The sequence below is a fragment of the Rattus norvegicus genome, chromosome 11 (assembly GCF_036323735.1).
Source record: "Rattus norvegicus strain BN/NHsdMcwi chromosome 11, GRCr8, whole genome shotgun sequence".
Lineage (NCBI taxonomy): Eukaryota > Metazoa > Chordata > Mammalia > Rodentia > Muridae > Rattus > Rattus norvegicus.
The window spans coordinates 29385423-29411097 of NC_086029.1; the positions used below are offsets into that span (position 1 = coordinate 29385423).

The 25675-nt window shown below is 38.1% G+C and overlaps 2 long non-coding RNA genes across 14 annotated transcripts in view; one reads left to right on the forward strand and one right to left on the reverse strand.

The window, feature by feature from the left end:
• The window catches only part of LOC103693508 (uncharacterized), a 490050-nt gene that overhangs the window by 89633 nt on the left and 374742 nt on the right, over positions 1 to 25675 (forward strand). The gene's annotated exons all lie outside the window — the stretch shown is intronic.
• Positions 9114 to 14520, reverse strand: LOC134481048 (uncharacterized). Its single transcript, XR_010056236.1, has 2 exons — positions 14388 to 14520; positions 9114 to 11592 (listed from the first exon to the last, which is right to left on the reverse strand). It is a non-coding gene; the product is annotated as an uncharacterized LOC134481048 (long non-coding RNA).

Below are 25675 nucleotides of genomic sequence, written 5' to 3' on the forward strand. Positions count from 1 at the left end.
TTTACTAAAGCTAATATTCATGTAAAAGTGACTCTAATAATGCTATACTAACAGAGTGATATGCTTATTTTTATTATTTTTATAATTACATCCTTTTACATTAAATTCTTTGATCATATTCTCCTCTCTTTATAATTTCATATCCCCCTTTCTCTCCTACTGAACTCCTTATCCCCTATAATTACCCCTCCTACTTTGATGACCTTTGTGTGTGTGTGTGTGTGTGTGTGTGTGTGGGGGGGGGGGTGTGTGGGTGTGTGTGGGTGTGTATGTGTGGTGTATGTGTGCTTCACTGCATTTGATTAAGGTTGTCCATTTAAGTGTAGGCCAGGGCTATTTACTTGACTGAAAGCAATGTACCATTGAAAAATAATGACTTACCTTTCTCCAGCAACCTTTAGCAGTTCACAGCTCCTCATGGAAGCCTAGAACACGTTAAGCCCCTTCACTGGGCAAGGCAGAATGCTCTTGAGTCCAACTCACATGTATCTATGGATAATGTGGATTCATGGGTGAAGAAGCCATGTCAGGTCTAGAAGACCACATTTCACAGCCCTTCATCCTTTCCTTCAGGTCTAATCAATTTTCTTCCCTCACTTTGATGTTCCCCGATCCTTTGAGGTGGTGATATATGTGCCCTGTTTAGAGCTGAGCCCTCAGCAGTCATTGATTCTCTTCACTCTTGACAGTTATAGCATCTAAACTAGTGGTTACTGGCTGCAAACAAAGGCATCTGAGACTAGTATTAATTTTTAAGTACAAACAAAAATACAAGGAAGACATTTTTATAGCACGCTCATTTAGCAAAACAACAGAGGTAGGCTCACCCCCTTGAACCTACACCATCATGAAGCATGCAATTTTGACAACATTTAAAGTACATAGCATGACTTCCTCCCACAAGTAGGTTCGAAATCCAACCAGAAAATAGCTGATTAACTCTCTAACAGTAATGTTTCCAGTGTACCATGGACACATTTCATTGGGAGAGTTTATGTTTTAGCTTAAAGAATTGAGAGTTGGATAAGAAAGACTGCTTTCATAGCACTCTGTCCAGCCTCTCTCTTCATACTGAGCAAGCTTGCTGACAGGTAGGATGGTTTCATCTCACTTCAATCTCTAGTTCTCTATATCCTGCATCCAAGTGTGCAGTACCTTTGATAATAAGGTCTTATCATCTGTCTCTGATGGGAACTAAAAGCATTAGCAATAGACTTGATGGTTTTAGGGGACTCTGAGTCTCTTTGAGCAACAACTCACAAGGGGCTATCCCATACCTAGAATGGGGAATAAAGTTTAATAACCCACATATTCTCCAAGTAAGTCCTCTACTCTCTTCCTTATTATTTTTCACTAGAATCTCTTGCTAAGTACCAAGCTGAGGTTTTGGTCAGCAACCAGAAATATCAGTAGTCACCCAATCTGTGCCCACCTCAGCCCTGCAGTACTGAAGTTACAGACCTCAAGCAGGAATCCTGCCTGCCTTGTTACACAGTTGGCGCTATCTGAACTCTAGTTCTCATGAGATCGACAAGTACCCTTGATCCCTGAGCAATCTCTCCAGTACCCACCCCAAGGACTATTTTGATACAAATTTAAATTGTATAGTATTTAATCATGTTGTTTGCATTTATCTCATCAAATATTAGATATCCCTTTATGTTGAAAAGAACCACTACTTGGGATTCTCAGCTGTTCCTTGACATCTAACTTTCTATAATGCTATACTCGCCAATATCATTTCAATATCAATATCAATTCTCTTTTCTAGCCCCAGATTTGGGAGCACTGATTTACTCCATGTAAAGTATATTATTTGAATGTGTCTTCTGGTGAGTCTCCCTTCAGTCCTGTAGTGAGGTACCTACTTTTCCTTATCTATTTGGAATATTATGCAAAGAAGTATTTTTGCATTGTAACTTTCATAACTTTCATTAACATTTTCTTTTATCCTCATCCTATATGAATGTGCAGTTTGTAATATCTTCACAAATACATTTAGAGGAAGGAAATTCTTGTTCCTGTTCTTTGTCATTTTCCCTACTTTTCATTATCATTGTATTTTATGCTTTTCCTAGACTTTTGAGTACTCTCCTGTAGGTACAGTCATATGTTAAATTATCACTATCCTTTTCATTATCTTCTCTTCCCCCTTTCTCCCTTTACCTCCTTTTTGCATTGTTTTAGAGGGACATGCTTAATTCATATTTAGAGAAACTGGCATTTATTGGAAATTTCCCCCTTACCACATATTCTTTGCTTCTCTGAGTTGGTTGGCTTGTTTCACTTATTTTGTTTGTATTTTCTCTCAGACGGAGTCCCAGTGGTAAGCCCTGGCTGTCGAACTACGTTTTTGAATGAGGAACTAAATACTTGATTAGAATTTGTATTTAAAAATAGGCTTTCATTGCAGTCATTGGGTGGCAGCTGGCTTCTTTTCATGAGTGTGACACATGAATTTCTTAATCACAGGATATTTTTGTGTGTGGCATTTATTCTCTCTAGAGACAAATTCTCAATATTCCTTCTGAGAATATAACTAAGCTTGGCCTTAACTAGGATATCACAGTCCCATGTTAATTTCTGGCACCATGTGTCTTCTTTTTATGTCACAGTTTTAGACATTGTGGGTCAAATGGCCCAGAGATGTTACTTCTTTTAACTCTTAGCAAAATGAGAGATGATAGGTCTGTTTATACTGCAAACTTAATCATTAGTACCTCTAATTCTTACCTTAGAGTGCTTCAAAGTCTCTGTAGCTCCTGAGGCAACCATGGCTGGGAAAATGCCCAGGTGTTCCAACATCTGACCCATCCATGGATGTGCTATATGTGTTTGCTTGCTTATATTTAATAAGTATCTCCTGTTTACACTAGATCCATCTTCCCTCTACTTTTCTAAGTCAAATAGTGCTACTTCACCTTCTTATTGCTTTTACATGCTGTAGTTTGAAGTTATAAAGTCTTTTTCAGATTGTATTCTTTGACTACATTGTGATAAGCAGATAGTGACTCCTACCAAATACTCATGTCCTCATTCCAGAGCCTTTTTTACTTAATTTAAAGAACCTCCACAGATACAAGTTAATAATACTGTGATGACATTATTCACTATTACACAGGGAGTTCCTAGGTGCCATCACAAGTTTCCACACAGCTATTTGACACACGAACGAGAAGGCGATAGGCAATCTAAAGTTGGAGTCAGCAAACAGGATGATGTGACTACAAGGTAGGGAATTCTAGGAAACTCAGGAACAGCCAGAAGTCAGTAGGGCTAAAGAATGGATTCTCCCCAAAAGAGAACATAATTGTGCTGTGAGGCCCTCTGTCATCCAGGTAAAATAGATGTTAAACATCTGTCCCTGCTTTTGTGGCATAATAAACTTTTGTTAATTTTAGTCGCCAAATTTGTAGAAAATGGTTATTGCTGGTAACAAACACAATTTGCATTAAAATGTCTTTTTCTCTTTTATGCACCAAGGAAGATCTTCAGCCACCATAATAGTTTAAATTGCAAAGTTGGCACAGTTTCAAATTACCTGTGAAGAGAGTCTTAATGAGGGCTTGTGTAGAGCAGATTTGCAGGTAGAAACCTCTACAGTGGATTGTTTTGGTTATGTACATTGATATAGAAAGATCCAGTCTGCTGTGACTAATTTGGTGTCTGTTGTGGGTAGAAACAGAAAAAGTGAGCCAAGTACTAGAATCATGAATGCATTTGTTTCTCTGGCATTTGACAGTGGATATGATGTGACTAGCCATTTCCATGGCTGCCATCTTGCTGTGCTGTGATGGACTGTAATCAGGTATTTTGAGCCTAAGTAAGCCATTTCTCCTCTGTGTCAATATTCTTTAAGTGTATTTTGTCACACATATAGAAATTAAGTTGGGACAGCCATCTTGTTTAAATGTTTTAATTTAAGTAGCTCTCAAATTTTCCGGATACCGTTCCTACTATGACTTGAATTTCGTCTGCACTCAGTACTCTGGGTGTTATTCCAGAGAACTATCCTTAGCACTGTCTGCATTTATTCCTCATGTCTTTCCACTATATGGCCACTTATCAAGTTGATCCTTCAGTTTCCTTCCCTTTCTTTTCCTTTTCCAATAATTTGTCTCCCATCGCCTAAATATTAGGCATTGTGGTAAGCATGGGGACCTATACAAACAAATACAGCAGTTTTTCCCTTCCTCTGTGGGATCACCATTTATTAATATAAATGAAGAGAGAATAGCATGGCTACTTCAAAATGTAATACCAAAGAAAGAAAGAAAAATAAACATTTGATTTATAATCTCTTAATGCATAATTAGGTATATCCACCGAAGACAGTGGCTTCAAAATTCATAAGTAAACAACTTTGCATGATACAAAGACATTTATTAAGGGGTGTCTAAAGGGACAGAGAGACTCTTCATAGCAGTGTACTCTATGTTAAGCAGGATAATACCCTAGACATGCATTTTGTGATGATGGCGTGATGAAGATGAAGAAAAGGGTGACGATGGTGGTGAGATCTTTCTAGAAATTATGTTCTTTTATTTCACTGTGCATCTCTATGTGTGTCTGTCTGTTGACATTCAGGTCCTGATAACTTTGTGAGTTATATACACAGTAAGTAATTGCAATATCAAGACCTTGTCCAAGGCAGTGTAGAATAATAGAAAGCAGTTTGAAATACTCTAAGACAGGTTAGAGTCACCTATTAATATTACTTAATGGAAGGAGCTATTATCATCCTGGGTAACCCAAACCACAATATTCCCAATTTGTGATGTAAGAAGAATAGATTTGGTACCAAAATTGAGATGGTATAATAATGTACTAAGTTACTAGAGAAAAGAGATTACATGGAAAGAAATTGAGTCTGTGCTAAGTCTAAGAATGTAGACTGCTTTAACATGTCAAGAAATCTAGGATGCCCGGCTCTTACATTAAAGGCAGGAGCATGGCAGGTTTTTGTTTGTTTGTTTGTTTTTTGTTTTTTTGTTTTTTAAACACATGAGGTACTAGAATGACTTAGATTTTGTTTTTTTCTCTGATAATAGGAGAAATAGAAGTTTGACATAGAAAATTGCTATGCTTCTACTTGTAAGGAATATCAGACCAGAGTCTCTTTCAAAGGACCAGGGGAGGTCACCATGGAAATTACTTGAGTAAACAAGGCAGACTTATCTGGGAAGAGCACTTGTGAGGAAGGTCCCCTGGAATGGGGTGTGGGTACAGGAAGCAGCCAGGGCAAACATCTGTCTAGCTTCCCCATTCTTCTTCCTTTTTCTAACTTTACAAATAATTCAACTTATCAATAGGTAGATGACACATTAAAATTTTTCTAAGGTTTTGTTTTATTTCTATAAGTATATGTACTGAGTTTCTTGGGATGTGTGGCCATGTGTGTCGGTGTCTAGAAGCATTGGATAATATTGAAGCTAGAGTTACAGGCAACCGTGTGTCTCTAAAGCTAGTGAATCCTTTCGTTTAAAAACAAAATACCCATTTCCGTAGCCCAGCATAATACTTTTTATAATTTCAACATTGCTCTTGCACAAAAACATTCACAAGCTTTTAATGAAGTAGGAAGAGCATTTCCTGATGTCTGTAGCTGAGGAACAATCGACGATGCATAGCTAATGGGTTAGGGTGGCATTTTGAACAAAAATGACCCAGGATGACCTCATAGGTTTAAATGTGTTCCCCAGTTGGGAGAATAGTGAAGCCTTGTTAGAGGATGCATGTCATGTGTGTATACAGGGAATATGGTTTAAAAGGTCCATACCATTCTCCTTTCTCTCCTCTCATGATAGTGAGTCAGATGTAAGTTTATCTACAACTCCAACAGGATCAAGCAACATTAAATTGTGTTAGGTATCTATCTCTCTATATATACATATACATGTGTATGTGTATGTATATGTACATATACTACAGTACATATAATTATATATTATAATAAATATTATGTATACACTTTAATTTATCATATATATATTTATATAATACATATAACATATAATATATCTTACATATATTCTTATTAACCAAAAAGTATATATTTAATATATAATATAAATAGATATTTTATATTTATTTAGTTAATATATTTATATATCTTTCTGAAACATGTGATAGAATCAGTTTTATGTTAACAAAACCTATAAAATTATCTTGGCTGGGTATTAGAGCAAACAATGGCAAACAAGAAAATAATTCTTAGGTCTAATTAAATTGCCTCTTTTATCTGAAAAACAGCATTTAAAGGTGGAGACAACATTTTTGTCTTACTAATTAAATGTTTACTCTTGATTTCATAGATTTGGGATCAGGGACTCAAGGACAGAAGTATGCTGTTTATGATAAATGCTTATGATAGATACCCTATATTGGCAAAGTAGATACCTTTGACATCATAGCCCCATGGTGTCAGGGTCTAACAGGGTCTTTCAAGCCAGTGATGTAAGAGAACTCACTCAAATCCACAGCCACATTTATGGAAGACTTGTCATTATGGACAATTTCTTCTCATAGACAATCTCCTTACATTGTCCTACATTTCCTGATTTAAACCTGGATCATCATAAGGAGATAGATGCAGTCTTTATATATACAGTAGTTTGGTTTAGATGAGTCTCCAGAGAATATACTTTACCCTTATAAGAATCAATATTTTGGTACCGTAAGGATTTGTGTACCAACATCTCCAAGGAGAATGATTAGGAAAACAATGAGGCTATGGAAAAGATGAGTTTGACAGTTTTTCCTGGGCACATTCCTTAGCATGTGGCCCGCAGCATGTTCTACAATATGGCTCAGGAAGCCCTAGTTAATGCCAGCGAGGTTACTATGTAAGTGCCAAATTAGTATCTTTGTGTGGAGCATAGGATGGCTTCCATCATTCCCCGTGACTGCTCTACAGCAGACCACATTTGTTTCTTATTATATCTCTAATTTATCGTTCCCAAATGAACATGTTACCACTCTGCTTCCTCGATCTGTCCCTGAGTGGAAGCCAATTTAGTCATGCGATGGCTACAGGGATGGTTTGAATGAGTAGTCTATGGATGCTACGGTAGAGAGGAACTTCCAGCATTTTATATGTGATCTGACAACCCTGGCGTCATAAAGATCTTCCTTTGAAGAGGGTCATATCGGCCCCTTCAACAACTTCTTGAAGATTCAGACTTTAGCTTTACCTCTCTCTTCACAATACCGGAAGCGTGTGATGCTTTTCCCACAGTGTCAGATTTTGCTCATTCTCCTGCATTGCACAGATGTCTTTAGTTTCTTCTGTCTCAGTCACCATTCTTTCCAGCCTCTGCCATGACCTGCAGTTCATCTATTCCACTTCCAGCACTCTTCTTTGAAAGCTGTACTTTCTTTCTTTTTTTTTTTTCATCTTTATTAACTTGGGTATTTCTTATTTACATTTTGATTGTTATTCCCTTTCCCGGTTTCCGGGCCAACATCCCCCTAGCCCCTCCCCCTCCCCTTCTCTACGGATGTTCCCCTTCCCATCATCCCCCCATTACTGCCTTCCCCCCAACAATCACGTTCACTGGGGGTCCAGCCTTGGCAGGACCAAGGGCTTCCCCTTCCACTGGTGCCCCTCCTAGGCTATTCATTGCTACCTATGAGGTCGAGCCCAGGGTCAGTCCATGTATAGTCTTTGGGTAGTGGCTTAGTCCCTGGAAGCTCTGGTTGGTTGGCATTGTTGTTCATATGGGATCTCAAGCCCCTTCAAGCTCTTTCAGTCCTTTCTCTTAATCCTTCAACTGGGGCGCCATTCCCGGTATCCAAAAACACGTTTCATAGTCATTCACCTATGCACACTCCGAATCCCTTCTGAAGCCCTGCATCCCCTTTTTCCCAGCTTAGCACTCCTCACGCCATTTAACTGGTTTTAAATATATAAGTCCATTAAGTCCATCTTGTTCTCTCTCTCTCTCTCTCTCTCTCTCTCTCTCGCTCTCTCTCTCTCTCTCTCCATACATACATATATGTGTGTTTATGTAGTATGTATGTATGTATGTATGTATGTATGTATGTATGTATGTATATCCACTTTTAAAATAACTTGTTTTCTGTTTTCCCACCTTTAAACAGCAGCATTACAGGCAACTTGTCTTACATATTGTTGTCAAGACAGTTACCACACTGGGTGCTCTGGGACCACCTGCTGTCCCTCACTGAATGCATCACTCTTCATATTCTACTTTACTGTAAACTATTTCTGTGTTTGCATGCTTGCTTCTTCTCTGTGTTTTTTTGTTCTTTTAAAAAAGCCAACTTCACCCAATCCCCCACTCATCCCCGATCCGGTAACAAATGCCCCAAGACATCCAATGCTGTCTAGCTTTTCCTGTGCTGTCAGATCCCTTGGGACAGGCAGACAGGGAAGGTCTCAGACATGAGTTATTTTAGATGGTCTGGGAAAATCTAATTAAAGGTCAAAGCAGAGCATGCTGTGGAGAGGTATTTGTCACTGACTGAGAGAGATGACTCTTGCCATATGCTCTCCAAGGAGCCACAGAGGCCAAACACGTAGAGGAATATGGTTTTATATATGCACTTAACATTTTTCCTAAAGATCCAAGTAGCCCGGTAAATGTAATGAAATGTAAAAGAAGGGAGTTTTCTTCCTATCAGTTTTGAATGAATCGTTGGCAGTGCTGATTGACCAGACGTTAGAATGTAAATAATCAAAAATAAGTTGAGAATTTTAAAATGTAAGGTAAAAAATAATTTTAGAATAGCTAAAGATACTTAACGTGGTAACGCCTGCTTCCCATTGTTTAATGCTTCTTCTTTGTTAAAACACTTAATTTTTAAAAATATTATAAATAAGTAAAAAGGCAAAAAGAAATAATTGTGCCAACATAGAACCTTTTTGCTAAGGATGTTTTGATGCCTGTTTTCATAAAGACTGCTGCTTTAGGAGTGGGAGAGATGGCTCAGAGGTTATGAACTCACTCTGCTCTTGGAGATCTGAGTTTGTTTCCCAGTGCCTACGTTCATTACCTCACAGTTGCCTGTAACTCTAGGATGTACAGCTCTCTCTTATGTACTGTGTGAGTATATGAACTTTTGAGTCACATGTACACATATACACATAATTTTTAAAAGATGGCTGTTTATTTTTAATGTACGTAATCAAGATGATTTATAAGACAGAGAAGAACTTATATCCTGCAATCAAAACTGCTTATATCTTTTCTCAGTATATAATGGCACATCACTTTATCTGCAATTTTCCATAGGCTACCCATTCAATTGTCATGAGCTATTTCACTAAGTACAGAAGATGTACATGATGCTCTTTAACTTGTAATAATCTTGAGAATGGATTAAATGTACCCAAAACACACAAACACTTGGCACTAAAATGTCAAGATAAAAATAAAACAAATCAACAATTGTTGGACCAGAGACAAAAATAAAACTGATTATAGAGGGTTTTAAAAGTAATAATGATGCCACTTACAAGATACAGTTAATGGAACCATGGAGTGAAGCTGGACCTGGAAAAGCTCCATCTAATGAAAGCAGTAGGAGGCTGAAGAGATGGCTCTGTGGTCAAGAGGTCATGCTGCCTCTGCAGAGGCCCTGAGGTGGGTTCCCAACACTCAGATAGGGAAGCTCACAAATGATTTTAACTCAGATCTAAGTGATCCAGTGTCCTCGTCTGCCTACTGAGAGCACTGCATTCACAAACCCACACATAGTTGAATAAATAAAACTTTATACATATATACATACATACACACACACATATCTTTTAAAACTATAGTTCTGCTAGTGATGTAGTGCAGTTAATAGAATGCTTGACCAGCATGCTAGAAGTCCTGGCTGCATCTCCAACATTATGCAAATCAGATGATGATGTTCACCTGAAAGCCTAGCACCTGGAAAATTGAGGTGCTGGAATCAGGAGAATCACAAGTTCGAAACTATCCTCAGCTACATAGTGTGTTCCAGGCCAACTTGGTACTCTGTTGAAGGTCAGCATGACACCCTGTCTCTAAAGCAAAAGCAACACACACACACACACACACACACACACACACACACACTACAGTAAATAAAATTAAGTGTGAAGAAATTTCATGTGAAGAACCTGCAGAATAAATTACTCATGACAAATGTATATAAGAAGCACCGAGGTGTTAAGTCTCTAAATCGCATAACAAAAATCATGCGCTTTTCACAGATGTAACCAAGAGGGGAAGTAAAACTTATTCATATATGACATCAAGTTACCTTTCCACTTAACGTTTTGTACTTCTTCAGAAAGTACATTTTCTTAAGGATTTACATTTTCTTAAAGATGCTGTCTTTAATTTAAACCAATGCTAGTGAAAATGTATTAACATGAATATTCTCATAGCATTTGTTAATTATTATATCTCTTCTAAAAGATGGCTGTAAAAAATGGCACTGTCAAATCTTTAGTTTTTGTCTGCTTTTACTTTGCTGTTGTTTATGTTTTGTAATTCTAATTTGATTTTAGTCACTTTAATTATGCAAGTACGTCTTATTTGTCCTCTTTTCACATATTTATTTCTTTATTTTATGTTTTTCTGTTCTAATATCTTTAAAGAACATCACCCCCGGGCAATAAAATTTTGATGTTGTCATCTAATTATCTTGTTTTATTGTATTTACTTTGAAAATGTATTATTATTATTATTGAGCACCTGTATAAGCCTAGTGTGTTGAGTGTGTGTGTGTATGAGAGAGAGAGAGACAGAGAGACAGAGAGACAGAGACAGAGAGAGAGAGAGACAGAGAGAGACAGACAGAGACAGAGACAGAGACAGAGACAGAGAGACAGAGAGAGCTTTGTTTGGACACTTGAATAGTGCAGCGCACTGAGTATGTTACAATTCAACTCTACAGAGTCAGCCCTTCGCCTCCAACATTACATAGGTTCTGTGGATTGAACTCAGGTCTTCATGGCAGTACATCTACCAACTGAGACATCTCACTGGCCCAGGCTTTGGTCTTTCCTTTTTAAACCACAACCTCGAAAGTTCCCTGTTGAATAAGACACATGTCTTCATGCATATTAAAACACCTATTTTCATCTGTGCAATTGATGGTTTATCTATTTATTGCTATCCTTCAATAGTGTTCATATCCTGTTGTATTTGCAGTGCTTTACATGGGCCTTTAGTTTATATTTGTTCTCTATTTGCTTGACTCTGGGATAGATTGGCTTTGTCTAATACTATGCTTACAATCACACAGCATGTGCTGTGTCCCAGTTATCACCTCTGGCTGGTTAAACCTCCTTATGAAGCTGAGCCACTAGTAAGTACACTCCAGAGGGAGACTGAGAAGTATCTATATGGCCTACCTGATCCCTAATGTATCAGTCCCGTGAACCCAACTTCGTTTCACAGTATTAAGGAGCTCCTTAGTACGTGACTCTCTTGACATTTAAGCAAGAAATGAACACTTTTTTGACTTTTGGATACAAGGGTTAAATCCTATTGGTTTTCTTACTGTTCCCTTATCAATTTTACATGAGTGGCACAGGCTGATATGTAGCTCAGTAGTAAAGGAAGTAACGTGTGGATTTGATCCTCAATCCTGCAGAAACAAATAAAATTAAAATTAAGAGTAATAATGAGAATGTTGAATTCAGTTTTACATTTGGGATTCTTGCCTGCTCTAGATATTTTAACCCAATGTTGGCTGAGTTTGACTAATGATTTCGGAGTGCTCATAAGTTGTCATGAAAGGCTGGAAAATTTTGAATTTTGTAGGCTTGACTCAAACCAAAGACTTTGTTTATATCAAATAAGCATTCTATGGAAGTACAACCTCAATTCCTAAAATTTTATTCTATAAATTTCTTTAATATTTTATTTATTTTTCTTCCATGAAAAATTGACTTTCTTCTAAACATTACATAATGTGAAGGATGATATACTTAGACACATAATATATTTGGTATAAAAATATTAACATGTAATTTTATGGTTAATATCTTGTTAGGTAATTCTCATTGATTTTACCTGCATAATTTAATATTAGCATATTGAAACTTATTAGCTTAAATCACTAATTAGAATGAATTTTTAATCTTTCAAAATGTATTCTAAGTTAGCACCTCTAAATACATATGCTCATTTTTACACTGTAAAATTATTCAGGCATTGGAGGTAATTTTTTTAAATTAAATGAATTGAGCAGCACATGACCTACCATGTTGGCTCAAGTACTCAGAAAACATCTAGAGTAGAATATGTTTTCTCCATAAAGTACAGATGGGAGTTGACATGGGTCATATTGACCAACTCTTTCTAATAGTGTCCGGGTGGTAATCTTTCTTGAGTAATCCAGGATTTTAGCAAAGGGGACTATTTTCATAACCTGTATGTAATTCAGAAAGGTCTATAGCCACATAAAAACTTGCAAACTGGCCATAAAAACTACATTATAGCTTGGGAAATCATCAATGCCTGTTCAAGTTCTGGCGTATGTTTTATGCTGTGTATGGGTTATTAGTGACCTCCCTGAACTTGCTAGAAAAATCCTTATTTCATGTACACTGATGTTAAGTCCAGATCTCGAAAGTAGATGACTGTAGAGATCTAAAGTATAAGGTTGGGAGCCTTCGTTGACTCTTAGCTTAGCTGTTAATCCTGAATGAAAGGAATGAGAAAACTGTGAATGTACAACATGGGGCAGTGAAGAAGTGTAGCAACCTCAGTGGCCTTGAGAACCTTCAAGCACTGGCTTGAAGCATTTTCCCACGTCTGTTTTTCAAGGTCTACTTTTCAGTGACGCTCAGTTTCAGCAGGCAAAACAGACATGGTAGATTCTCCCAATGATGTCAAACATGTTTTATTCTTTGTTTTGTAAAATGTATTCAGAGGCAATATATGGCCCTAACAATGACTTCGTGTTTCATTTTTGAGAAAGTGGAAACCCCAAGCGTCTGCACTAAATCCCACCGAGAGCTACCTTTAACACTTTTATATTCTCTGTTTCTGTCCCTTCAAAACTTCCGCTCTATTTAGAAAGTATTATTTAGTTGCTAATTTTATGACCTGTACATTTTAACTTGTCTTTTTTGGTTTTATATCAGATAACAGCTGATTAAAATTCATTCGTTTGGCTAAGTAAAGGGTGGTGAGGCAGATTCAAGTTCAGCGTCCAAAGGAATTTCCCAGGCAGTGCTGAGGTGGATGCTGCCTTAAGTGCCTGTGGAATTACTTAGAAAAAAGGGTGAAGGATGAAGTGCTGGGCATCCATGTCCCTCTCTGAGTGACAGCCACTGGGAGAGAGGACGGTGTCTGATCTAATCACTGTAGAAACATGAGCGCTTTAATTTGGTTGGATCACTCAAAGAGAGGCTTTGCTTTGAAGTTCAATTGCTTAATACTTCCTCGCCATAAATTTGATAATGATGATAACTGTACAGTGTTTTTGAAGACTAGGAAGACTTGATGTATAAAATGCAGATATGGTTTTGCAATACAGCATTTTTTTTTTACTTAGTGTGTCATAGGTTTTCTTATGAATTTCTCTGTTAAAATCTACTGAAGTGGAGAAGCGCTTTGCTGAACTAGAGGAAATTATGATTGATACAGTTCTGAAAACAAGAAAATTCGTGAAGTTAATTCACTAGGGGTTAAGCATAGCTGCATCATGGCCTCAAAGTGAAGTCATTTCCTTAGGTGCCAAGAACTTTGTTGATAGTTGCATTAAAATTAATTTAAATTAATTTCGAACTAAAATTCTTTAAAAGTTTCAAGGAAAACCATAATTCCCATGCTTCATATCCATGTGATACAAGGAATGTATGTGCTGGTAATTACGTGATTGTCTGTATGAACCCTTTTGTCATTTACACGTCTGCAGGCATAATATGAAGGAAATGTGTCGCTATTCTGTCCCAAACGCTGTTTGCTCTAAGGTGAAAAAGTATTGTTTTGAATTCATTGAATTGTGCTTTACCTACTCAGAAAGAACGCTCAGAACTTTACATCTTTACATTTACTATTAAAAATATTTCTAGAATTCAGTGTCGGCTCGGCTTTGGTTATCTAAGCTGTAATAAGTAGCCCTGGGACCCCTGAAGGCACACCCCACACACTTATGCTGTGTGACCTCAGGTCACAAGTAATGGCTGCAAGCTAATTGACTGAGAAAGGCTTGTCTGGCAGGGCCCCTTTGCGTCCTGCCTGTACATTCTGAAGTTCTGTGAAAAGAGGCACTAGCGCTCAGCCACGCAAGGCAGGAAAACAGAGGAAGTTTTTGCATTCTGATTACAGCCTGAGTTCCCTGTAGTGAGACTGCTTCTCTCCACCCACTTCTCACCAAGAAATCCTGAACTTGAGGGTGGACGACTTGAAAACTAGCTCCCACAGACTCACCTGAAAAGGGTTCTGCTGCGCGTTTCATTGAACTGAAAGGCCAGATCACCTATGTGAGGCGGTGGGAAGCATATGGAGATTGTATTAGAACTTCAGCAAAGTGCACAGCTGCAGCCGGCAGAAGCCAGCTCTCTGGCTGACAAGCAAAGGAACCAGATCGTGGACGGGGCCTCTGGGTGGCAGCTCCGGCCTTTTGGCTGTTGGACAACTATAGTCAGAACTGAAATGGAACAGGGGCAAGGAAAAAGCACACTTTTACTCCATGCAACTGTTGCTTTCCCATGGTGAGTGCAGATTTAAGATGTTACTCAAATATTCTTTCTGGGTTGTAATAACAGTTAAGAAATCTGCTCTGCCTTCTGGGGTGGGGATGGGCGTGGGGGGGGCCATCAAGAACACTAAGAAATTCCGAAGCTCTGTGGCTTTGTTTCTGCTTGATTTCACGTGATATTTGCAATCCGAGAAGAGACATACGGTACTTGTAGCGTCCTGTCTTCTCTCTCTTCCAGATTTTCTTTTGTTTAAGTCCTGCTTTTCTGCAACCAGAGTCAATATTGATTTAGGCAAATCATATGTGGCAGGGATGAGGAAGAAAGGAGAGTCGGGATGTGTGTAAACATTTCATTTAGTTCAACTTCTGTGTCACTGGGCTCTGGCTTCATGATTTGGTGCCTTATCTCAGGAATGTGCAGAACAGTCCTATGGAAAGAGCTTTGTGTGAATGTTCCTGGCAAGGAGAGGGGTCAGGGCCTGCGTTTCACAGACTGCCAGCCAGCGAGAATTGTTGTTGCGCCCTCTAATTTTTAATGTAAAATAGGAAAGAAAGTGCATCTCCGCCCATTAAAAAGTAAGTGTGCTTTGATTTCCCAAGTTCCTTTCCAGTGGCTTTTCTGCATTATTCCTGGGAAGGATTCTTTAAAAGTCCTTGAGCAGCAGCGTGCAAACTTCTTTTGTTCCTGCTGATCGTGTTTGCTCACACTGTGCGCTGGAAACTTTGCACACACTGCTTTTTGAAGAATCATGTTGCAATAATGCAGAACATTTTATCTTTGTTTCAGTGCAAATACCTTAGCAGTTAGTAAGGTCATGTTCTCTAAAATCAAACCAACCCAGCACAACCAAAAATCCGTACAGCATAAGTTGAGAATAATTTCTTGTTTAAACATACCTAAATCCTATTTTAAACATTTGGTTGTTGTTGTTCAAAGAAAATCTTAGCTTGTTAGGATGCTAGGGATGTGAGCAGAGGAGACCTAGTTTTCTTATTCCAGAGTTCCATGTTCAGAATTACACTTGTAATAAATGCTAAAATAAACTTTCCGTTGTTCACTTCATTAGAAAAATCAGCTTTTCCTACCATAATATTTGCAATTGATATTCTCAAAAACTATGAAGTACCTCTATCATCCATTTGTTGATTTGCTGAAGTTCGGCCTGTACTTCGTAGCCATTTAAACATTTTCCAAAGCAGAGAGATAAGTTGGTTCAGTCTACGTGTTTTAAGTCCAGAATTTACATGGGGGACAGACTCCTTTTATCTGGAATCTTCTGTTTGCTAAAGTAAATCAATAAACCAAAAAAAAAATGTCAGTATGAAGCTGCAGACCTGTTGTGAAAGGGAAGGGGACATTTAAGGGTGTCAGAACGTGATTTCATTTACAAGGTGATTTTGAAGCATTACTTAAGTGCCTTTGCAAACTTTCTGGAAGCCTGTTAACTCCTGACAGCCCTGAGCCCTAATCTTGCATTTTGTACAGAGATTATGCACAAGAAAGACAAGTTCGTCCTGTCATGTGACCAGAGCCGCGTTATCAAAGCAAAATGTGGCAGACGCATTCTTTCCTGAGAGGAATAGGTTCATTATGTCTTCGCCACCTGTTACATTCACTCCTCGTCCTGGTGGTCACAGTTCCTGTTTGTGCCTCCTGCCAGAAAGGGATTTTTTTTTAAAGAGAGGAAAAACAATGATTTTTTTTCACTCACATGTTTTGAAAAATTGTATTCTTTCCTCCCCTGCCCTCCCAAAGCACCCGGAATATATTTCATAAGGCCTTTGTTAAGTCGATTTGAATAGCAAGAAAATGTGTGCATTGTTTCGAAAGCCTTGAACGTCTACCAATAAACAAAGCAAAGGTGAGACTGAGGATTGATGAAAAAGATGGACCTTTTGAAGATTAGGATTGAAAAAAAATGTATTCCTTCTTATTTCCTCCAAATCAATTAAAAAACTAGAAACTACAAAGGCAACTTCATTATTACTTTCTTTAAGTGCAGCTTAGAAAGTCAGCATGGCAGAGGGAGGGGCTGCAAAAGAATGTGGCTTCCTCTGGATGTGGGTGAATTGCAAGGAACAAAAGGTAGAAAGGGCTGCTTAGCTCTTAAACATTTAATCTTAAATTATTATCTTTTTATCATTGCTGGTCCTAGTTACTTATTGGTGGACTGTAGAGAACTTTTTAAAGCTAAAGTCAACTATGGTAGCATTTTAATTGTGTTTTTAAGAATTTTATAAAAATTGCTAATCTTCATGCTCAGCTTTTTAGTTCAGCTAAAAAGGAAACAGTTGGTATGTGTCACAGTCATATTTCTTATTTATATAAAGACCACGTGCATGTGTATTCCCTGAAAACATATATTCATGCCTCGTGCACATACTTTTAACATCTTAAAGCAATATCCTCCCCTCTCCGAATGGCATAATTAATTTTATTCTTGGGTAGTTTAGAGTCTTTATAAGATGACAACAGATAAATGCAGAAAATGAAAATAAAATGCCCTTTGAGACTGCTAACTAAAACAAGGGGGATGGTGATTTACCAAAGGGAAAGGGTGACACAAGGAGCTTGTTGTAGACTCTCACGAGTCATTCGCCAGGCACATTTCTCCCATGTTGGTGATTAACTGTCCTTCTGTACAGCAAAGCAGACTGTGCGTTTCTCATTCGAACTTTGAACTTTTGAGTTGACATAGAGGCTTCCAGAGAGGACTGAACATGGGCTGATGTCATCCACCTGTGATCTGCTTATGTCTTATGCTCATTCTCTCTCAGGTTCCTTCCTGATCCCTGAAGCAGTAAACTTCCGTACCAGTGAGCCTGCATCTGCACTGGTCAGGACGGGGACACATCATGGCATTCGTCTTTCCGCTGCCCTGCGGAATTTATTTGAAAGGAGATTTAGCCCATCCACACTATGGACTCTCAAAGGCCTTTCCCAGGGAACACTGGTGTTTATTACTTTCCTTTGTCTGAAAGATGAGCAGGAACAATGTTCACCTTCATAGCTACTTGAGCTGTAAGATTCTCATCTTTTGTAAGAAATAGAAAGCTTGGGGACTTTCTTCTTACTTCTACTATTGGCATTCATCTCCTCGTGCAACTCTCTAGTACTATATGTTAAGGTTTCATGGTGCAGCATATATAATTCTGAAACTCTCTTTCATCTTTTTATATATTTCTTTGTGCTATGCTTTCGATAGATTACTACGAGATGCCTTCCAATTTGCTAATTCCTTTTTTGACTATGTCCACTATATAAAATATATAGGATGCATTTTACTTACATCTTTATTTGGGGGGAATTCTAATAGACTCTTTTCTAAGAGAAATGTTTATTTCATTAATTCTCTCTTTATACTTGCTATGTATTATGCTGTCTGTCTCTTTAAGGATCACAGTATGCACGTTCTTAAGTAATTCTGAAGTAGCCTTGCTATTTCACAAGCTTTAAAGTAACTTAAGAGATTGCATGTGTGTGCATGCAGGCTAAAGGACAATGTTGAGTGTCTCTTTGTACTATTTATTCCCTACCACATATTCTGAGAGAGTCGCATAATAAGCTTAAAGATTTCTAACCAGCTAGAGTCTTGGGCAGTCAACCGCTCAGGATCTTCTACCACTGCTAAGACTATAATCAGAAGCCACTGCACCCAACTTAGTATTTGAGTGCTGTGGATACAAACTAATATCGTCACGCTTGTGCATGGAGCCCTTTCTGCAACCCCTAACCTTTGAATGTTATTCTTTTGTGTGTTGGGATTTTGGTTTGTTGGCTCAAGTCAAACAAGAGAGATTGTTTAAATCCTTAGTGTTGGTAGACCTCCTATACAGACCTAAGGCGTTATGGCTAGTTTTCTATGTTCTGTCCCATCCCTCGGTCTTGGGTGATGAGCATGTTCTAGATGTAGTTAGTGAGACTTTGACATAAGTTCTGGCTGCGAGATATGGTTCACTCTCAATGCTCCTTAAGACATTTCTGGAGCTGGAAAGAGATGGCTCTAAGAACACTTGCTCCTCTTCCATAGAACAATTCAGCTACCAGTACACATAGGTGGGAGCTAAAAACTACTGGAAATCCCAGCTTAAGAGCATCCAAGGCCCTCTTCTGGCCTCTGTGAACAACTGCACTCATGCTCACATACTCTTACGCAGATAAACACAAAGATGGACACGGTTAAAAAATGAAAACAAATAAGGTTGTCCAGTGTGTGCAATGGTTAAGGGTATGGGAGTGGTTGCGGTCACTCAAATTCCATCAGAAAAGTGGCATTGTGAGGCAAATGTGGCAACCAGAAATTATGACCCTGAGACTCCTTATATATGAATAAATACTAAGGCCAATAGCTTTGGCTGTGTTCTCTGACTAGCTTATATTTTAATTAGCTGATTATTTTGTTCTAAGTTATGCCATGTGCCTCGTTACCTTGACGTCAGTTTCATATGACTGATTTCTTCTGTGTCTGGGCTTCACTGTTTTCTAAGAATTCCTTTTTCTCTACCTGAAGTCCCACCTTCTAATCTTGCCTCAGCTCATTAGTCAATTGGACTTTTATTGACAGCTGATGCTCCCATTCAGTACAAGAGATTATCTGTACAGGTGGAATAAAGGTGTGGAAGCATGTCATTATAATCCATTAGTGCCTGATGTAGTAGTTTCATTTCAACTCTTATTTTCATATATTTTGATTTTCTCCCTCTTTCTGTTAATCTGGTAAAAGATTTATCATCTCATTCATCTTAAAGAGAGCTTTTGGTTTTACTATTTGTTTTCCTAATTTTGCTTCATTTGTATTTTGTTAATTTCAGCCACGATTTTGATAATATTTTGTCTACTTTCTTGTGGTGTTGTTTCTTCTTGTTTTTCAAGGCCTTCAGGCACTTCAGGTACATTATATTTAAGTCAGATTTCATAAATATTTTAGTTGCTACTAATCTCTATAGACTTTCCTGCTAAGTCTGCTTTCATTGTCTCTATGTCTGGTGTTTAGAAATGTAACATCTACTCTTTTTGGCTGTTCCTTTGGTGGGTATCACTCTTCTCTTTTCTGACTAGTTTTGAAGACTGTTTTATCAGAGAGATCAGCTTTATCTGCATGGGTTTTTTTAGTTCCATTTGCTTGCAATGTCTTTATCCGCCCTTTTACCCTAAGGTATTGTCTTTTGTTTACAACGTGGTATATTTCTTGGAGGTAGTATAAAAATGGATCTTGTCATCTGACCTAAATGGCTTGTCTAAGTTTCTTCAATATGGAATCGAGACCTCCAATATTAAGAGTCAATACTTTACAATTTCTTTTCATTACTGTCATTCTGTTGTTTTGTGCTGTTTTCTTGGGCAGTTTTTGATTAATTCTGGAATAGTTTATTAATTCACTGTGACCTCTAGAATGTGCTTACCCTTCTCCTCAGACTGAATTACTTCTTCTGTGCCCTGTGTAGGAAGACTGATTAGTCTCATTGTAGGGTCCTTTAACTTATTTTTACCGTGGAAAGTTTTATTTTTCCTTCATTTCAATAGGTTATTTTTCTAGTTACAATCAACTAATGAATTAAAAGAGTGATCTCAAAAGAAAACACACAAATGAGAGGCAAGTATTTTTTAAAGTGTTCAAAAAGTACAAGAATGTGTGGAAGAAAAACATTTATTTCTGTCATTGGAGTACAAGTTTGCTAGCATAGCCAATGTAGAAATAAACACAGCTAGCCTTCCTCTGAGCATATACCCAAGTACCCCAGCTCTTTCCTCAAAGATATTCTCATTTACATACTTATTGGGACTACATTCATACAAGAAAGTAAATGAAATCAGTATCTATCAACAGACAGATACACAATAAAAGAGCAATACATACACACAATGAAGTTTTAATCACATGTAAACAAAAAATTACAGCATGTAATTAGCGAAAAAGTGGATTTCTCCACAAAGTATAATATTTACCAAGGTGAGAAAAACTCAGAAAGACAAAAACAAGTTCTTCCTTATATGCGAATCCAAGCCATCAAGCCATCAATCAGTGCATGTGCATGCACGCACACGCACACACACACACACACACACACACACACACACAATTAGACACACACACTCAGACACACACACACACAGACATGCAGACACACACAGACACAGACACGCACACATGCACAAACATACATACACACACATGCACACACACACATGCACACACACATACACACACATGCACACACACATGCACACACACATACGCACATCCACACACACCCGCACACACACATACATACACACATGCAGACACACAAGCACACACACATACATACACACATGAGGGTATGGGTATGTGTAAAGCAAATAAGCATAAAACAACAGCAAAAAAACCCAAAAATAAAACCCCCAACAAAATGCCAACAATAACAAAAACAAAAACAGAAACAAAAACAAAACTTGAAAGTAGACCAAGAGAGAGGATAAACAGATGAGAAGTCTTGGAAATGGAAGTACAGCCTGTGTACCTCTATCCACCTGACTTCATCATTTTCTCTTTGTCTCATCTTGTCTGATCCTAGCAAACTCAGAGCTAACAAAGGAATCCCAACGTACCAACACTATGAAAGATCAATACGGTATCTTCTCTCCCCAACCGTCCAGTTCTATCAAAGTGCCTGTCAATGAGAACAGATGCATTCAAGAAGCAGAATTTAAGAGAAAATTAATTTTTGAGGCACTAGAGAGCAAACAAGCATATTGTACATGTTAAGAAACTCTTCTATTATTAAGCTTTATCCACACAAAGCCTCATTTCTTATTTTGAGTATATTCTCAGGTCACATTTTCTTTCTTGATGTACTTTGGAATCACTTCATTAACTCAAGCTGGTGAAATTGAATATGTAACATTCCATAGTATTTTTAAATATCTATCTTAGATAATTGTAGAGCTATCTAGCTAGATGATAGATGGTAGATAGATGATAGATAAATAGATATTAAGTATGTATCTTGCTTTCTTCTTCCTCTCTCTCTCTCTCTCTCTCTCTCTCTCTCTCTCTCTCTCATATGCTACATCTGGACTGCAGTTTCCCTTCCCCTCCCCACAGCCTCTCTTACCACCTCCTATCTTTCTCCAGCTCCCTGATCTGCCTCCTTTCAGAAAACAGAAGGCTTCCCAGGGACGTGAACAAAACAAGGTGTAACAAGCAGCAATAAGACTGGGCACATACCATCACGTCAGAGACGGATGAGGCAGTCCAGTAGGAGGAAAAAGGATCCCGCAAGCAGTCAGAAGACTCAGAGACAGCCCCTGCTACCCGTTAGCAATCCCATAAGAACAGTGAACTACTCATCCATAATATACATGCAGAGGACCCAGGTCAGACAACTATAGGATCCCTGATCTCTGTGAGCCCTCATGAGCAGCGTCCGTTGATTCTGTGGGCCATGATTTCCTATTCTAGTGGTGTCCCTGACCGCTCCTCCCATCTTTCTCCCCCTCCTCCACAGGGCTCCGGGAGCTCTGCCTAATGTTTGGCTATGGTACTTTTCATCGGCTCCCTTTAGTTTCTCTGACGACAATTATGTTAAGTTCTAGTCCCAGAACACTTTGAAGGCAGGACATTCTGTTCGTCAAAGGTTTTTTGGGTGGGTTGATGTCCCAAGTCTTCCTCTTGAGGCCTTGCATGGTTATACAGGATGACTGCTTCAGGCTCCATATCCTCTTTAGTAGGAGTCTTGCTAGGTTCACTCTCATAGATTCCAAGGAGTTTCCATTGCACTAGGTTTCAACCATGCTATGCAAAGCATTCTAACTCCAGTCCTTTCTCAATCCCTCATCATCTGATTTCTCCAGTTCCCTATCACCACACGTCCACTGGTGAAACCTATTCTAGTTCCAATGGATTTTGCTTTTTTAAATGTGTGCTTACAACTAGTCATTTTCAATTTCTCTATAATTAAATTTATATATTTTCTAAATGTATAACAGTTATTAAAAAGTTAATAACATTTAGTAAACATTGATCTTTTCTCTACTCACTGAGGAACCGAATTCTAAAGGTTGATTAACATGCTCTAAACCTAGTTGATGTGGGCTACGTTCCTGTGACATTTCCCCCTAGGTAATTTCTAGTGTGTAAACAGTATAAATGAATATTGATTGCAAAAATCTTACTAAATTGTGTTGTGATATCCTCCTTCAAGAACATATGAAATCTAATCGTACTAATTTACATCTGACTGACAAGAAAATATTGATTGAGCAGATGAGAACAATAAGAAAACCAATTATCAGTGGCTACATGATATCAAATTGGAAAATGGGAACACCTGATGTCAACAAGTAGAGATTCCATTTCAAGGCTTAAAAATTTTTCCATCCTCTTTTCTGAGAGAACATGCAGAGAAAATAAAATGAACTTTTTGCTGAGGAAAAGGATGATTGGAGTTGAATAATGAGGGATATTTGGGAAGAGTGCAAAAATCACAACCTTTCACTCAGTAACAAATAGAAGGATACAAATTCATAAATCAACCACACCTTTGAGAAAGAAATGCCAATAAAGCCAAACAAAACAAGTTAGTGAGACTAGAAGGTCTGCTGAAAAATCACAATGCCACATTTGTGTTCTTGGAAGAAATGCCAAGCTAATAATTAATAAGTAACAATCCCACAACCATCGAGGAAAGTACTAAAGAGAAGGGCTAGCCTGAAGGGAAATAAGCAAGATCAGTAGGCACCATAGCTCTGGTCACCGTTTCTCCACTTGAGGCTATTTCTTATGGAAAGATGAGCATCAGGGACAATAAAAACCCAATTAAGTTATCAAGGAAATATCTCATGCCTAGAAGAACTGCTGCTATGGAATATAATCTCCACGAATCGATGAAAGATGAAAGACTGTGCACCATATGGCCAATGTTCTATACAAACATAGCTTATGAACAGCATAGTTAATTGTCCTTCAGTGTCTGTAGGTGAAATCCATCAATCCAGTGAAGATTGTCAGATGCTAAAGAAGAAAAAAAGGCACAGTGCATATTTATAGAATATTTCTTATTATTTTTACTTATTTCTTAGTATTTTTTTCTCCACCTAGCTTAGCCTTGAAATAGCCTTGAAAATGAAATTGTAATTGAACAAGCATCTGCACAGAATAACATGAAAATTAAGTAAAATAACATTTGGCAGAGGTAGGGGTATCATGGCAAGTTCAGTTCGGAGGTAACCTGGTCTACATAATAGATTTCTAAGCCAGTCAAGGCTAGTAGCCTGAATCTCTCTCTCTCTCTCTCTCTCTCTCTCTCTCTCTCTCTCTCACTCACTCACTCACACACACACACACCAACAACAACAACAACAACAACAACAACAACAAAAACAAATTCCTTTCTGGTAGACTAATAATGTAGAGACATCCTATCCTTACAATAGTAAATTCAATCTTTTCTCATCACAAAGGAAAATGATAAAATGAAGTTGGAATTTTATTAAAAGCAAACAAACAAAGAGATGTTCTACCTCATCCAGACTTCATATAAGGGTTCATGTCTAGTCTTATTGTAACTTATTATACCATGTTCAGTTGATAGCCCTGGGAAGGCTGCTTTTTTCTGAAGGAAAATGGAGGAGGAGTGGGGAGGGGAGATGGTGAGGAGGGACTGAGAGGAGAGGATGGAGAGAAAGGTTGGTCTGGATGCAAAGTATGAAAAAAGAATTAAAAGAAAACATCTGAAAAAGATAATCTAGAACACCCAAATTGCCTCAAACACAACCTAGAATCAGGACATGTGGTTCTTCTGCCATTTTTCTTCTAAAGAGATAGCTTTTGTTAGAGCACATCCTACATTCTTTATCTAAACCTTCTTTTCCTAGAATAGGCACTGTCTACTTACAAACGAAGCAGTTAATATTCTATTGGTGTATTGCTTTCTTAGTAGACCTGGGCTTTTTCTATATACAATAAGTTTTGTGCGCTAACACTAGACTTTTATAGTTCTCTTCAAGAACTTGTACCAGCCAGACATTGTGACTGCCATCTTAAGTCTCTTCACACAAGAGGCTGATGCAGAAGGATGATTGTGAATTGAGCTAGCCTGGACTATATAGGATTTTGTGCGTATCCTCAGTTTTAGAGTGTGGGTATATCTCATAAACTAAATAGAAAATAAGCAAAAGTGTTCAAATGACCTCATATAGCCCTTCCCCCCATATACCTATAGCTCCAATTTATCTGATTCCCAACATCAAATATGACAACTATAAGGCACATGCGTGCACACATACACACATACACACATACATATACACACATACACACAGAGAGAAAGAGAGAGAGAGAGAGAGAGAGAGAGAGAGAGAGAGAGAGAGAGAGAATGTGGGTGTGTGTGTAGATAGATAGATAGATAATAGATAGATGATAGATAGATAGATAGATAGATAGATAGATAGATAGATAGATAAGAGAGATAGGGATGGGAGAGAGAGAGAGAGAGAGAGAGAGAGAGAGAGAGAGGCTTCTGGAGGTCAAAAGAAGGTGTTTGATTCTCTGAAACTGGAGTTAAAGACATTCGTGAACTGTGTAAGAAAGAAATGAAACCAGATCCTTGGCAAGAACAGTACAAGTGCTTAACAGCCGAGACGTCTCCCCACACATTCTCTAATGCACTCTGAGGCTGGAAGGAGACCATGACCTAGTATTGTCCAACCTTAGAATGGATCTTTCCTTTTCAATGAATGTAATCTAGAAAGTCTCTCACAGACACACTGAGATGTGTGTTTTCCTGATGATTCTGTGTCTAGTCAAGGTAATAGAGAACATTCTCCATCTTAAATGCTGACATCATTCTCCTGGTCTAGATGCCTGTGATTCTGTTTTCTTGGACCTGGTGTGGAGTCTTGCTACTCAGCTGAACAGCACATTTTCATGTGTTGAGGAATGATGCACTTCCTGCATTTCAGCAAAGCCATGGTTATTTAACACGAGCAAATATAGTTGCTGTGAAATGGCTTCTTCTTTATTAATACTGCAAATTT